We start from the raw sequence: 14,018 nt of genomic DNA on the forward strand, positions 1-14,018 counted from the left end.
TAGCTAATCTGCCCTATACGGGTTCTCGCCTTTTTGGCGACTCCCTGGATACGCTGATAAAGGGGATCTCTGGGGGTAAGAGCACGCTCTTGCCCCAGTCTCACAAGGCTAAGGGTGCTCAAGGTAAGAAGCATGCTTTGTTTAGGCCCTCTCAGGGGTCCTTTCGTGCCTTTCAGTCGCACTATAAGGGCAAACCATTCAAAGGTCAAGGCTCCCAAAAGAAGCCGTGGACGGGTAAGCAGAAGTCCGGCCAGTCCGGGTCCGCTGCCCATAACAATGCGGCCTGAAGGGACGCCCTCACCCAGTCCTGGGGTGGGGGGACGTTTGCTCGGTTTTCTTCAACCCTGGCTGGCCCGCGTTCGGGACAGGTGGGTTCAGGAGATCGTTCGGTCCGGTTACAAGATCGAGTTCCTTTCTCGGCCGGCAAGCAGATTTTTTCCCTCAAATCTTCAACTGTCTCCGGAGCATTTGCGGGATCTGCACCTGGCGGTGCGGGACCTGCGGGCTCAGGGAGTGGTGGTTCCGGTGCCTCATCGGGACAGATTTCGGGGGTTTTATTCAAATCTGTTCACTGTGCCCAGGAAGGAGGGCAAGGTACGTCCAATTCTGGACTTAAAAGCTCTGAACCGCTTTGTGCGGGTTCGCAAGTTCCGCATGGAATCCCTGCGCTCGGTGGTGGCTGCTCTAGTTCCGGGAGAATTCATGGCATCCATCGATTTGAAGCATGCGTACCTTCACATCCCCATTTTCGAGGGTCACCAGAGGTACCTTCGATTCGCCATTGCGGAGGATCATTACCAATTCGTGGCGTTACCCTTCGGTCTCGCTTCGGCTCCGCGGGTGTTCACCAAGGTGCTTGCACCGGTTCTGGCTTTATTGAGAGCCCAGGGCATCTCGGTCCTGGGGTATCTGGACGACATTCTGGTTCGGTCTGTGACCAGTCAGGGTCTGGTGAGGGCCCTGTCCGTCACGATGCAAACTCTACAGGAGTTTGGTTGGACGATAAACTTTCCAAAATCGACGCTGTGCCCGTCGGTTCGTCTTCCCTACCTGGGAATGATCCTGGACTCTGTTCAGGCGAAGGTCTTCCTACCTCAGGACACTTCAGGAAGAAGTCAGGTCCCTCCGGGACGTTCCGTGCTCCTCCCTCCGGACGGGCATGAGGTGTCTAGGTTTGATGGTCTCGGCTTTCGAGGCGATTCCCTTTGCCCAGTTTCACACGAGGGGTCTCCAGGCGGAGATCCTGTCCAGGTGGGACGGGCGACCACAATCTCTTGATCTTCAGATCTCGTTGAGTCCTCGCACCAGAAGGGATCTTCTGTGGTGGCTACAGTCCCCGGCGGTGTCGGGGGGCAAGTCTTTTCGTCCTCTTTCGTGGACGGTGATCACCACGGATGCCAGCCTGTCGGGCTGGGGTGGTGTTCTGGGCGTTCTGTCCGCCCAGGGTACTTGGTCGGAGGGGGAATCCTCCCTTCCGATAAACATTCTGGAATTGCGGGCGATAAATCTCTGCCTTCGAAGTTGGACGGACAGGCTTCAGGGCCGTCCGGTTCGGGTGCAGACGGACAATGCCACAGCGGTGGCCTACATCAACCACCAAGGGGGCACCAGGAGTGCCCGAGCGGCTCGGGAGGTGACCGATATTCTGTCTTGGGCCGAGACGCACGTCCCGGCGATCACGGCGGTTCACATTCCGGGGGTGGAGAACTGGCAGGCGGATTATCTGAGTCGCCAGACTCTGGACCAGGGGGAATGGTCGCTCCACCCGGATGTCTTCCAGATGTTGTGCGCGAAGTGGGGTCTCCCAGATGTGGACCTGTTCGCGTCTCGTCTAAATCACAAGGTGGAAAGGTTCGTGGCAAGGACGCGCGATCCTCGGGCAGACGCGTCAGACGCGTTAGTGGCTCCGTGGCATCAGTATCGACTGATGTATGCATTCCCACCAATTCAGTTGCTATCCCGGTTCCTTTGCAGGTTGTCCTCGGAACCGCTCACGGTGATTCTGGTGGCGCCAGACTAGCCTCGCCGGTCTTGGTACGCAGACCTCGTGAATCTGGCCGTCGACGCTCCATGGCGTCTGCCTCTTCGAGAAGATCTTCTGTCTCAAGGACCGATATTCCATCCTGCTTTACAGTCGCTGGCTTTGACGGCCTGGCTGTTGAAACCGAGGTCCTGAGGGATAGGGGTCTCTCCCCGGAGGTCATTCATACTTTGATCAACGCTAGAAAGACTTCTTCGGGGAAGGTTTACTACCGTACTTGGAAGGCCTATTTTGCCTGGTGTGAGTCCAGGGGGTTTTCCCCTCGCTTATACTCGGTGTCTAGGGTGTTGTCTTTCCTTCAAACTGGTGTGGACCAGCGTTTGGCATTGGCCACGATTAAGGGTCAGATTTCTGCGCTGGCCATTCTTTTTCAACTCCCTGTGGCGTCTAATTCTTTGGTTAGCACTTTTGTTCAAGGGGTGCGACACCTGGTCCCTCCTAGGAGGGAGCCTTTGCCTCCATGGGACTTGAACCTCGTTCTGTCCTGTGTTGCAACATGCTCCCTTTGAAAAGATCAGGGAGATCTCGTTGCCTCTGTTGTCCAAGAAGGTCGCTTTTTTGGTGGCGATCACTTTGGTTTGCAGAGTGTCGGAGCTGGCAGCCTTGTCCTGCAGGTCTCCGTATTTGGTGATTCACTTGGATAAGGTGGTCTTGCGACCTAACCCTTCTTTTCTTCCGAAGAGGATCTCGGAATTTCATCTCAATGAGGACATTGTCTTGCCTTCACTTTGCACGAAGCCTAAGCATCCGAAGGAGGTGGATTTACATTCCTTGGATGTTGTTCGGGCGATCAGGGTTTACCTGTCAGCGACTAAATCCTTTCGCAAGACGGATTCTCTATTTGTCCTTCCTGAGGGGCCTCGGAAGGGCTTGGCGGCGTCGGCTTCTACCATCGCCAAATGGATCAGACAGACTATTGAGCAGGCATATGTTTTGAAGGGAAAAGTTCCCCCTATGCCTGTGAAGGCGCACTCTACCAGATCTCTGAGTACGTCTTGGGCCTGTCATCATCGGGCTTCTGTGGCCCAGGTGTGTAAGGCGGCAACTTGGTCATCCGTTCACACCGTCTCAAAGTTCTACAAGGTGGATGTTCAGGTATCGGCAGATGCTTCCTTTGGCCGCAAGGTTCTTAGTGCGGCAGTACCTTAGGGTCCCTTATTTTTGGGCCCTTGGCTGTTTGGGATGTTTTTATCCCTGGGTTATTTGTTCTTCCTGGGTTGTTGCTCCTGTTGAGCAAAGTTTTTTTTCATGCTGCCCAGCTGGTTTCCTTCCTTTGGTAAGGTTCCTTTCTCCGATGTGGGTCCTGCGTTGCCTTAGGCGCGGCTGCGTTTCCCACCCCTCATGTATGCACTGCTTTGGGACGTCCCCATAGTGACGAATATGGAGAGGCGGCGACTGTCGGAGGACGTAAGAGAAAAAGGAAATTTTGTAAAATCTTACCTGTAAAATTTCTTTCTCTGAGTCCTCCGACAGTCGCCGCCCCCGCCCCTCTTTTGGGGTTTGTTTATGTACTGCTATTCTACTGAAACTGAGGTATGGATACAGGAAGCAGGAGGGTATTGACTGAGGGGACCACCCCCTGGGGGTGGGATATGCTAAAAGCTTTTAATATTGACATATTCTGTTGCCTAGCTACTCCTACAGAGCAAAGGTCAATAACCCCATAGTGACGAATATGGAGAGGAGGCGACTGTCGGCGGACTCAGAGGAAGGAATTTTACAGGTAAGATTTTACAAAAATTCAGTTTTTTCGTACGATTGTTGGATAGTGTGTACAGGCTATTAAATTGGTATTGGTGCGTCCATATAAAATACTTTTTTAAAAAGAACTGTGACATTTATGGCCATCATCTGCATTATATACAAGTAAAAAAGAGAAAACAAAGAAATATCGGACTGTGCAGGTCCAAAAAAAAGGGAGCATACATAATTTGCCTAATCAAGGCTGCAAAGACCACATAGTACTCTTCTCTAATGACAACAGCACATGCTCTCCCTGGGTGGGCGCTGGGACCACGAAAAGAGACCTCAAACAAGAGACAACCATCTATATAGAAACTCTCCCATATGGCCATCCATTTAATCAAATTCCAAAGCGATGCGATTATTTGTAGATAACGGGAAGGGAATCTCCTTTTTAACTCTTGTCTGTATCCACCCATATACTGGAATGAAGCCCCACAGACTCAAAAGGCAAATGCTGGGCGGTCCCACTAACATGCCCCCCCAGAGGGTCCGCCAGTGCCGGCATCTATGAGTGGATACAGACAGCGTTATTAAGGAGATTCCCTTCCCATCTGGATACAGTTATCTACAAATAATCGCACCACTTTGACAATTTGATTAAATAGATGGCCATATGGGAGGGTTGCTATATAGATGGGTGTCCCTTGTTTGAGTTCTTTTTCGTGGTCCCCACACCCACCCAGAGAGTATGTACATGTGCAGTTGTCATTAGAGATGAGTACGATGTGGTCTTTGCAGCCCTGATTAAGTATTTGGCAAAACGCGCCGACGTTGGAAGACCCAATACATATAGTGCTCATTATTCAGTTACAATTCTTTATGCAACTGCTTTATGGGGGGTTTTACATATAGATGCTCTAGCACCTGCTTAATTTTTTTAAGTTTGATCAGTGGCGGCTGGTGCTCAAACTTTTTGGGGGGGCGCAAACAGAAAAATGTAATAGGCATTGCTTTGCGGCAAAAAACGCTGTAAAAAATTGCATGACTTTGAGGTCGCAAAAGTGTGAAAGGGGCCTTCAGTAATTAAGGTATAGTGTGCCCCCTTTCAATGCAAAGAGACCAGCGTGCCCCCTTCAAAACACTGACCAGCGTACATGCCCCCTTCAATGCAGAGACCAGCGTACATGCCCCCTTCAATGCAGAGACCAGCGTACATGCCCCCTTCAATGCAGAGACCAGCGTACATGCCCCCTTCAATGGATTGACCAGCGTACATGCCCCCTTCAATGCAGAGACCAGCATGCGTGCCCCCTTCAATCCAGTGCACTTACCTGGATCATCAGCAGCGGCGCTGCTTCTCCTCAGTCCCCCAGCGCGTCTCCTCGGGTCCTCCCGCTCCCGCCCTCCTCCTCGGCCAATGGCATGGGGATTGCCTTGCGGCCAATCAGGAATCTGGTATTAGACCCGCTCCCTGATTGGCCGGGAGGAGGATCCGTGTGACAAGAGCGAATTTTCATTCGCTCTTGTCACACAATGGGTGAAGTCTGGGCGCACTGCTCTGCGCCCCGGGTCCACCCTTTGCATCGCCCCATTAGAGCCTCTGGCTCTAATCAGGTGATGCAAAAAAAGCTGCCATAACCCTGGGTGCCCTGTAAACATTCCTTGTAATAGAAATAGGCATGACAGGACCTCTTTTTTGTGAGATCTGGGGTCAAAAAGTCCTCAGATCTCACAAGTACACTAATAAAGATAGAAAGAAAAAAAAAAAAAAAAGGGACCTTAACGACGTTTGTTGTCGCTCCGGTCCTCCAAGACAATAGAGTCGAGTGAGGGCAAGCTTGCCCTCACTCGACATCCTGTCTGTGAGGATCCGGGACCCAAACGCTTTCCCCGCTGCCGGCGCGTCCGGTAAGCGGGGAAAAGGACCGGGACGTGGCGGGAGGGGGGGCACCCATTCCGCCATCCCGGAGGGTGATCTCGCGGCGAATCCGCCGCTGGGACCACCCTTATCGGAAAGCCCATCGCCTGCAGTTTAAAAAAATACCAGGGTTATGGCAGCTATCTGCTGCCATAACACCGGTATTTAGCTTTAAACTCAGGACGTATTTGTACTATGGGCCGGTATTGAGGTGGTTTTAATAACTGCCTAGCTTACTCCTAGACTGCACAGCCATTACCCAATCGTAATGAATTAAGAGCGGCGACGGCTGTCAGAGGACGTAAGAGAAATACTGATTTTAACTTGTAAACAACAAGTGTCAGAAATAGGCTTGGTCCTTAAGTGGTTAAGGCCACAGACCGAAATGCATGTATTTTAAAAGATAGCCAAGACCCTCTTTATGAGAATTGACCATTACACTTCCCATAGGAGAGGAAATCTCAAAGTATAAGAATTATCCAAAATAGAAACTAAGTGAATTTATTTTCTTAAAAGTTATACTCCACATGGTCAAGGCTCCATTCACACCTGGGCGTTTGAGTGTTTTTCAGCTCCAAAAACGCTCAAAAAAACGTTCCAAAAACGCCCAACAAGTAAAACCCCATTCATTTTAATGGCCCCTGTTCACATCTGAGCGTTTTGCAAAACGCCTATAGCTGAAAAAAGTACATGAGCTTCTTTTTGGGCTGATTACCAGCGTTTTTGATAGATGTCAATGCCTGCCTCCAAAAACGCCTGAAAATCGTGGTAAAAAACGCGGTAAAACGCTACGCTCAAGTGTGAATGCAGCCTAAGTGTAGACTGGCACGTTAATTGTTTTATTATTAATTCCCGAACCTTCTTTTTATCTTTTATTCTCTGTATTTTGCTTTTAATATGCTTCTTTAGGTAATGTAAGTTTTGTATTTTGCTCTATGGATTATCCATCTAACATTATATATATATATATACCGTATTTATCAGCGTATAACACACACTTTTTCCTCCTAAAAATGGAGGAAAAAGTAGTACTGCGCGTTATACGCCGATATAACAAAAAAAAAAAAAAAAAAGTCCAGAAAGCAGTCAGCGCCGAGAGGTAGAAGGGGGCGGGCGGCGCCGAGGAGAAGAGAGGAGAGGACGCGCTGTCATCGGAAGTCCCGCCTCCTATGCCGACGTCAATCATAGGCGCCGGGACTTCCGATAACAGCGCGTCCTTCCTTCTTCTCGGCGCCGGCCGCCCCCTTCAACCTCTCCGCGCTGACTGCTTTCTGGACAACTGGCGAGGCTGCATGTATGGGCGCTGGCGAGGCTGCATGTATGGGCGCTGGCACTAGCTGCATGAATGGGCGCTGGCACTAGCTGCATGAATGGGCACTGGCACTAGCTGCATGTATGGGCACTGGCACTAGCGAGGCTGCAATTATGGGTGCTGGCAAGGCTGCAATTATGGGCACTGGCGCTGCTGCATGTATGGGCACTGCGCTGGCGAGGCTGCATGTATGTACACTGCGCTGGCTGCATGTATGGGCACTGCACTGGTGAGGCTGCAGTTATGGGCACTGGTGCTGGCGATGCTGCATATATGGGCACTGGTGCTGGCGATGCTGCATATATGGGCACTGGTGCTGGCGATGCTGCATATATGGGCACTGGTGCTGGCGATGCTGCATATATGGGCACTGGCAAGGCTGCATGTATGGGCACTGCGCTGATGAGGCTGCATTCGTGGGCACTGGTAAGACTATATTTAATTTTACAAAAAAAATTCTGAGTTCAAAGCTGTTTATTTTAAATTTTAGCTTTTTTCATGAAATTTCTGCCCTAAAATTTAGGTGCGTGTTATACGCCGATAAATACGGTATATATATATATATATATATATATATATATATATATATATATATATATATATACACACACACACACACACACGTACAGTATGTGAGGGTCATATAGGACTGCCTTGATGCTCCATGAGCAGATGTCTAGCATCGTGTACGACTCACATCCTAAATTTCTCAAAGTCTGGGAACCATGGATTTCCCATGAGTTTCCCTCACTTCAACCAGCTTGTTCAGGCCTCCTCTAAAATGCTTCCAACGGCCTGTCTGAGTTCTCCTTTCCCTTACTCCCTCCTACTTTTTTTCTGGTACTTCCCTTTTCTCGCTCTTTTGTCTTACAGATGCCTTTAGGGTTGGTCTCAGGAGTTGGGCCACTCCTGAGATGACTGAGTAGGCCATGGCGTGTGGTGTGTGGCCTTCCCTCCCTTTTTTTTTTTTTTCTTTTTCCCCCTTTCCATTTTGCATTAAACTTCAATATCATCCAAATTGCATGAAGGTTTTCAACAACGATTGTTCAATCTGTATTCCTTTTGGATTCCTCTAATACCCGATCATTCTTTAGCCCCATGCACTGGCGACTTATATGCTTGCTTCTGATTTCTTACGTTGTATCAATAAACCAATAAATACATTGAAACATAAAAATCCTTGCAATGTACACAGATCACTTTTGTTGAGGAAAAAAAAAAAAAACAAGGTTTTTCCTCTAGGTGGAGTTTCCACATTGTCACTCCATTTCACTGACGCTTTACCTCAACCAAGCCAACTCTGCATGGTGTCCACAACACAGGTCAGTTGGGTTGGGCTGCCATGAAAACTTTGATTGCCTAATATGTCGCTGCTTTTTTTTTTTTTTTTTTTTTTTTTTTTTTTAAATGTATTAAAAATATCTTTTTTTTTTAATTATTATTTAAACATATGATGGAAACAAAAAAAATATTTCAACACTGTGATCACGTAAACAATATAAAGCAAGTTTATTTAATACAATTATGGCATAATATTTCAAGCATTAACTTTGCAAATGAGTATCAATCTTAAAACATTTATTGGTCATATGAAGAACAAATTAAAAAAAAAAAATGACAACTGTATATAAATATTTGTCAGCTTGATAAAAGCATATTTTTCTCTGAAATGCATGATCATTGAAAGTGCCAATCAGTAAATGATAACTACATATACCCTGCAAAAAGTAAAAATAAAAGGAGTAAGGCAACATACAGCAACAAGTAAGGAATATGGTTTACTATATACCTCCAAAATACCCTTATTCAGTGATCTGATGCTTAGATACATTGGCTGCTTTGTACAAGGTGAAGAATTGTTCTCCATATGCCCATAGCAGCAAATCACACAATAAACCCAACTTGAACCTATTTTATAGTTTATTACAGAGTAGGGAACAGTTGGAACCCCTGAATTTGTATTTCTGACTGCCCTAGTGGAGATTCCCTCTCCCTTCCTGCAAGGGTCAGATGGAACAGAAAGTAAAAAAAAAAAAAAAACTCTCCCCAGAGGTTCTAATCCATAATGTGTATATATATATATATATATATATATATATATATATATATATATATATATATATATATATATATATATATATATATATATATATATATACACATAGACACACACACACACACACACACACACACACACACACACACACACACACACACGAGGAGGAAGAGCAGATCTTCCTATTTTGGTTGAAGTTCCGCTTTAACCCCTTGACGCCCCAGTAACCCATATGTGCGGCGGGAAAATGCTGGGCTTTATTGCCCACACGCCGCATATATGTGGAACGCCAAGGCAGGCAGGAAGGGGGTTAAATGATCATGAAAGCACCTGCCAGCATGCTTTATTTTACCATCTACACAAGCCCTAACAGTCTTAATTATCAAATTCCTTACTTCCCATGTTCATTTGAATAGACACACATCACAACCATCATCACAAACAGAAGACCAAAAATTCCTAACTTTACAATGAAACCACAACTGAAATTGCACATTTAAATGGTCAATTATCCTAAATGTATAGCTCTGTTTTGCAGTCTAGAAATTTTGTGTGCTTAAAAACAGCAGCCACACTGATTGTACATAAGGGTTTAACACTGTCAGATGCAATTGCATACATACATACATACATAGAACACAACTACATGATGCTACTGCATAATTACTTTATGAAAAATTCCTTGACGTGATTACTTAAAATCAGATGAATGGACAATAATTGTAAAGTGCTGTAAAATAAAAAGCCCACATGTGGGAGCTTAACATTTATACAAGTGCAAAGCAAGCTTGACGCTAAACCTATTAGTAGCAAACAACATTCCCTCAGTATAAGGAGTAAAGATGGCTTTGTAAACACTGACACATAAGGCTCACCAGCAAGGCTTGCATTCATGACTACAGAACAGAGGCAGCATGGTACACATTGCAACTAGTACAATATAGAAGTATGTACTGCAATCACTAAGCCACTTCAACTGTAGCACTAAACAACAAGAGTACAAGCTTCTGTACAGATGGAACACTGGCAATAAAACAGCAGTGAAAAGTGCATATTTTAAAAAAATAGGTCAGACATTTTAACCCACTGACGACTAGTCTATAAAGTAACATGCAGGAGTCCCCATCATCCCACAGCCAAGCCATTCATATGACCTTGGTGGGCTAACACTTTCCTATCCAGTAACTTATGGACACAAGCAAGCTTTTTATGCATTAGTGGCAAGAGATCCCGGATTTCCCATGCAGCTGATGCCGACCAAGTGAAATGGGGAAAGAGGACCCATATGATATAACTGTCCACTTATCTAATATTAACCTGAAAATGTTTACATATCCATACCAGTCAGGATCTGCCAAGTCTGTCTTTAAAACCAAACATTGAGCACATGATCTCATTTTAGCAAATCTATATTGCTATGATATATACTTTACAAATGTTTACAAAACTTGGAAGCAAAAATACATTTTCCATAGCCAATATAAATGGCTACGTTGAAAACAACCTCTGTGTAAATATAAAATATACATTTACAGACCTCACATAAAACTTTATTATTGCAGAGGAGATTTCCTATATAGTGTTCAAGATCTGCCCTAAACTGACTGTGGAGAAGATACAGTATGCGCGTTCGATGTCCAACAGAATGTCTCATGCTCAGGCATATAAATGGAAACTAATTCTATAATCTATATGCCAAAATGATTCACATTAAAAATCACAAAAGTATCAATATACAATATTTAAATTGTGTATTAGAATGACTTCATTTCTAAAGCTATGTAAAATCTGACTAGCAATTTCCTCAATTTGTTTTGGAAAATTTGCAAAATCTATAGGGCCTGTACATATATGGGGTTCAGTGTGTGAAAGACCAGTATGTACAGCTTGCTTTTAGCCCCCCGTATACATCAATGCGCTTTGATAGTTCTAAAATCGAAAGTCGCACTCCATTACTCCATTTGTCAGCAATGGAACTGTTCACACTGCCGCAACCCATGTCGCAGCAACTTTGAAAAAGGTTCTTGCACTACTTTTTGCGGATTTCTTTTCAACTTGCATAGACCTCTGTTAAACAAAGTCGCAAGCCACAATGAAGTCGTAGGTGCAAATTGCACTGATCAGCGGCTTTGAAATCGCACTAAATAGTGTGATTTCAAAGCTGCACCAGTGTGAACCAGGGCTTACACAGTATTTGCAAAGCTTTCAGCAAGTTTCCAGTAGATTTGTTAAAACCTTTAGGGCAAACTTCAGGGAATGGCTCTCAAGGAAGAAAGAAGAAAACCATGGTGGGTATGGTCAGCATTTGTGCACATCATGACACATTTACTTCTGGATGTGCTCTCCTGCAGCAATTTTAGGTGTGAGATCCCCACAGTCTCCGTCCACCCCAGTGCCATGCTATCATCTTGTTCTTTCTGGTCTGCTGTCATGTTGCTTTGCCCATTAGGCAGACTGTGATGATGCAACTCCCGTGCATGTACACTGAAGTTACATTATTTTGGCATCCATTTGTAAGACGGCAAGACTGTACAGGCTACTGTGCATACGCCGCAGTCAGCGTAAAAGTTATATATATAAAAAAAAAAAAAAAAAAAAACACTACTAGCAGGTAAGTAGGATTTTTTTTTTCTTCGTGGAGAAGAGACTTGTAAATGCTTTTTTACTAATAGACCCTACCCTGCTGTGATTTTTTTTGTGTGGTTTGCTTATGCTTTAATTGGGTGCTGTCTCATTGAACAAGCTTCTAGCAGACTACAGGAGGATTTTAATAAGCTTAAAGTGGTTCTAAAGTAAGGTTTTTTACCTTAATGCATTTTATGCATTAAAGGTAAAAAAAAAAAAAAAAATTCTGCAGCTCCCTCCTGCCCATACTTACCCAAGTCCAATGTCGATCCAGCACAAAAGCAAGATCGCTGCTCTCTCTCTCACTGGCTCAGACATAGCAGAAGGGCACCCCAGAAGAGGAGCATTGCTCTGTGCAATGGTTTTTCAGCTTTTTTTTTTTCCAACTTTTCCCTTTACAATGACTTTAAAGTAGTACTAAAGCTTACTTGCTTGTTTAAAATGACAGTGGTCACTGGCATTAAAGGGTTTTTTTTTTTTTTTTTTGGTTAATTAAAAAACATGTTATACTTACCTGCTTTGTGCAATTGTATTGTACAGAGTAGCACTGACCCACCTCTTCTGGGGTCCCCCAGCAGCACTCTCAGCTCCCCCTCTTCTTTTGCCCCCATAGCAACCTGCTTGCCATGGGGGCACACCTGCAGGCTTGCTCCCAAGCCAGTGTGTGTCCATAAACACACACATCCCGACTCGGCCCCACCCCCGCTCCCTAGGGAAGGGGGGGGTCGATGCAATTACTGGGACATTACTTAACTCAAGGAATGCATCGAGGTAAAATATGCCATCTTTAGAACCACTTTAAGATCTATATTTACCCCCCAAACTGCAGCTTCAACAAATCTGCTTGAAGCTTGCTGAATACTTGTCTAGTACATACAGACTTCAGCCTGTATAAAAGTAATTAGGTTACATGCAGATTTCCAGATTGTAATCAGCAATGAATGTTCTCTCTCAGGAGAGCTTTTCTTTAAGATGAACTATGGGTGTGGAGTGAGTGCAGTGATACATTTGAAATGCTAAGCAGCGTTTTTAAAAAGCATGTTGGTACTTCAAATAATGAGGAAAAATCCAATTCCAAGTGTATCATGTTACTAATAACATATGTACACAATTACCCCAATATTTTAAGAACACCAAGATAAATAAAGTACAGAAAAAGCCCTTCCACATGAAAGATGCACCCTCCAAAATACTGGCATGGAAATCCACTATTTTGCCTTCTCTCTATACAATTATAATGTTCTCTGTCATTAACAGTTATCAGAAATTATGCATTATCTATACCTGTATAAAAAAAACACGTTATAGATTTAAATATGTATTTATAAGTAAAGAAGTAGAAATATATAATCCATAATGCCACAAATTTAATGCACTTGTATTTTCAGGACGAGTGACATATTGCTATATAGTTTTGTGATTTCTTTCCTAGCACTAACTAGATCTTACTTTTAAATGGCCCTATCATAATATATCTTGGGGAAGGAGAGGGGTAACATTTTTTTTAAAGTATTATATTTGCTTACAGGAACTACATCTGTATCTTACAAATACTTCTAAAAGTTTCAAGTATAACTTAAGAGCGCATACACACAGGTGGCAAATCAAGCTGCTTCTTGAAGGGCATACAACAACCCCTATTTACATATTAATGGAGTACGCACTACTGTGCACTTTGGCAGACACAAGAGATCACCTCCAGAATTCATGGCAGCACTGACCTGTCCTATGTATTACAGCATAAGCAGGCATGTCAAACTCCGATAAAACAATTGTAAGGCCTAAATCTTCAAAGGGGGCCGCGCCTACTTAAAAGTTGTTCACCTTTTGAAATATGTTACACCTGTATATAGGGTGTAACATGTTCCAGCAACCCCCCCTTCATCCGTGACAGCCGGAAGGGTTCTTCTGCCTTGCAGCCTGTAACACATTAAAAATTTGCCCGCAGAGCCGTCTCATTCATTCACAGGGATCTGTAAATGAACAAACTACAAATCCAGTCTGACACCGAGGCAGACAAACTTGTGGTTCTCAATGGACTGCAAGGGAACAGATGAGCACCCTCGTATTGGGTTGACTCTTCCTCTAGCTTCTAACAGAAAACCCATGCAGGAGGTACAGGCAAGAAAGTTGGAGGACATGTCTGCAGAAGCTTGACTTTTTATTTATTTTTTTCTGCAAAAATATGTGCATTTATTTTTTTCTCCTGAAAGATGAACATATCCTTTAACTCCTGAAAACTATTTTGACACTTCAGAACCTTACATAGTAAGCTTTTCAATTTATATTTAAATCACAAAGAAAAGGGCCATAGGAAAGGATTAAGCTACAAAGCTATGTAAATAAGTAACTAATAAACTGAGAACAGTTAGGGGTGCAT

This window comes from Pelophylax lessonae (assembly GCF_965119305.1).
Source record: "Pelophylax lessonae genome assembly, chromosome: 4".
Taxonomy (NCBI): domain Eukaryota; kingdom Metazoa; phylum Chordata; class Amphibia; order Anura; family Ranidae; genus Pelophylax; species Pelophylax lessonae.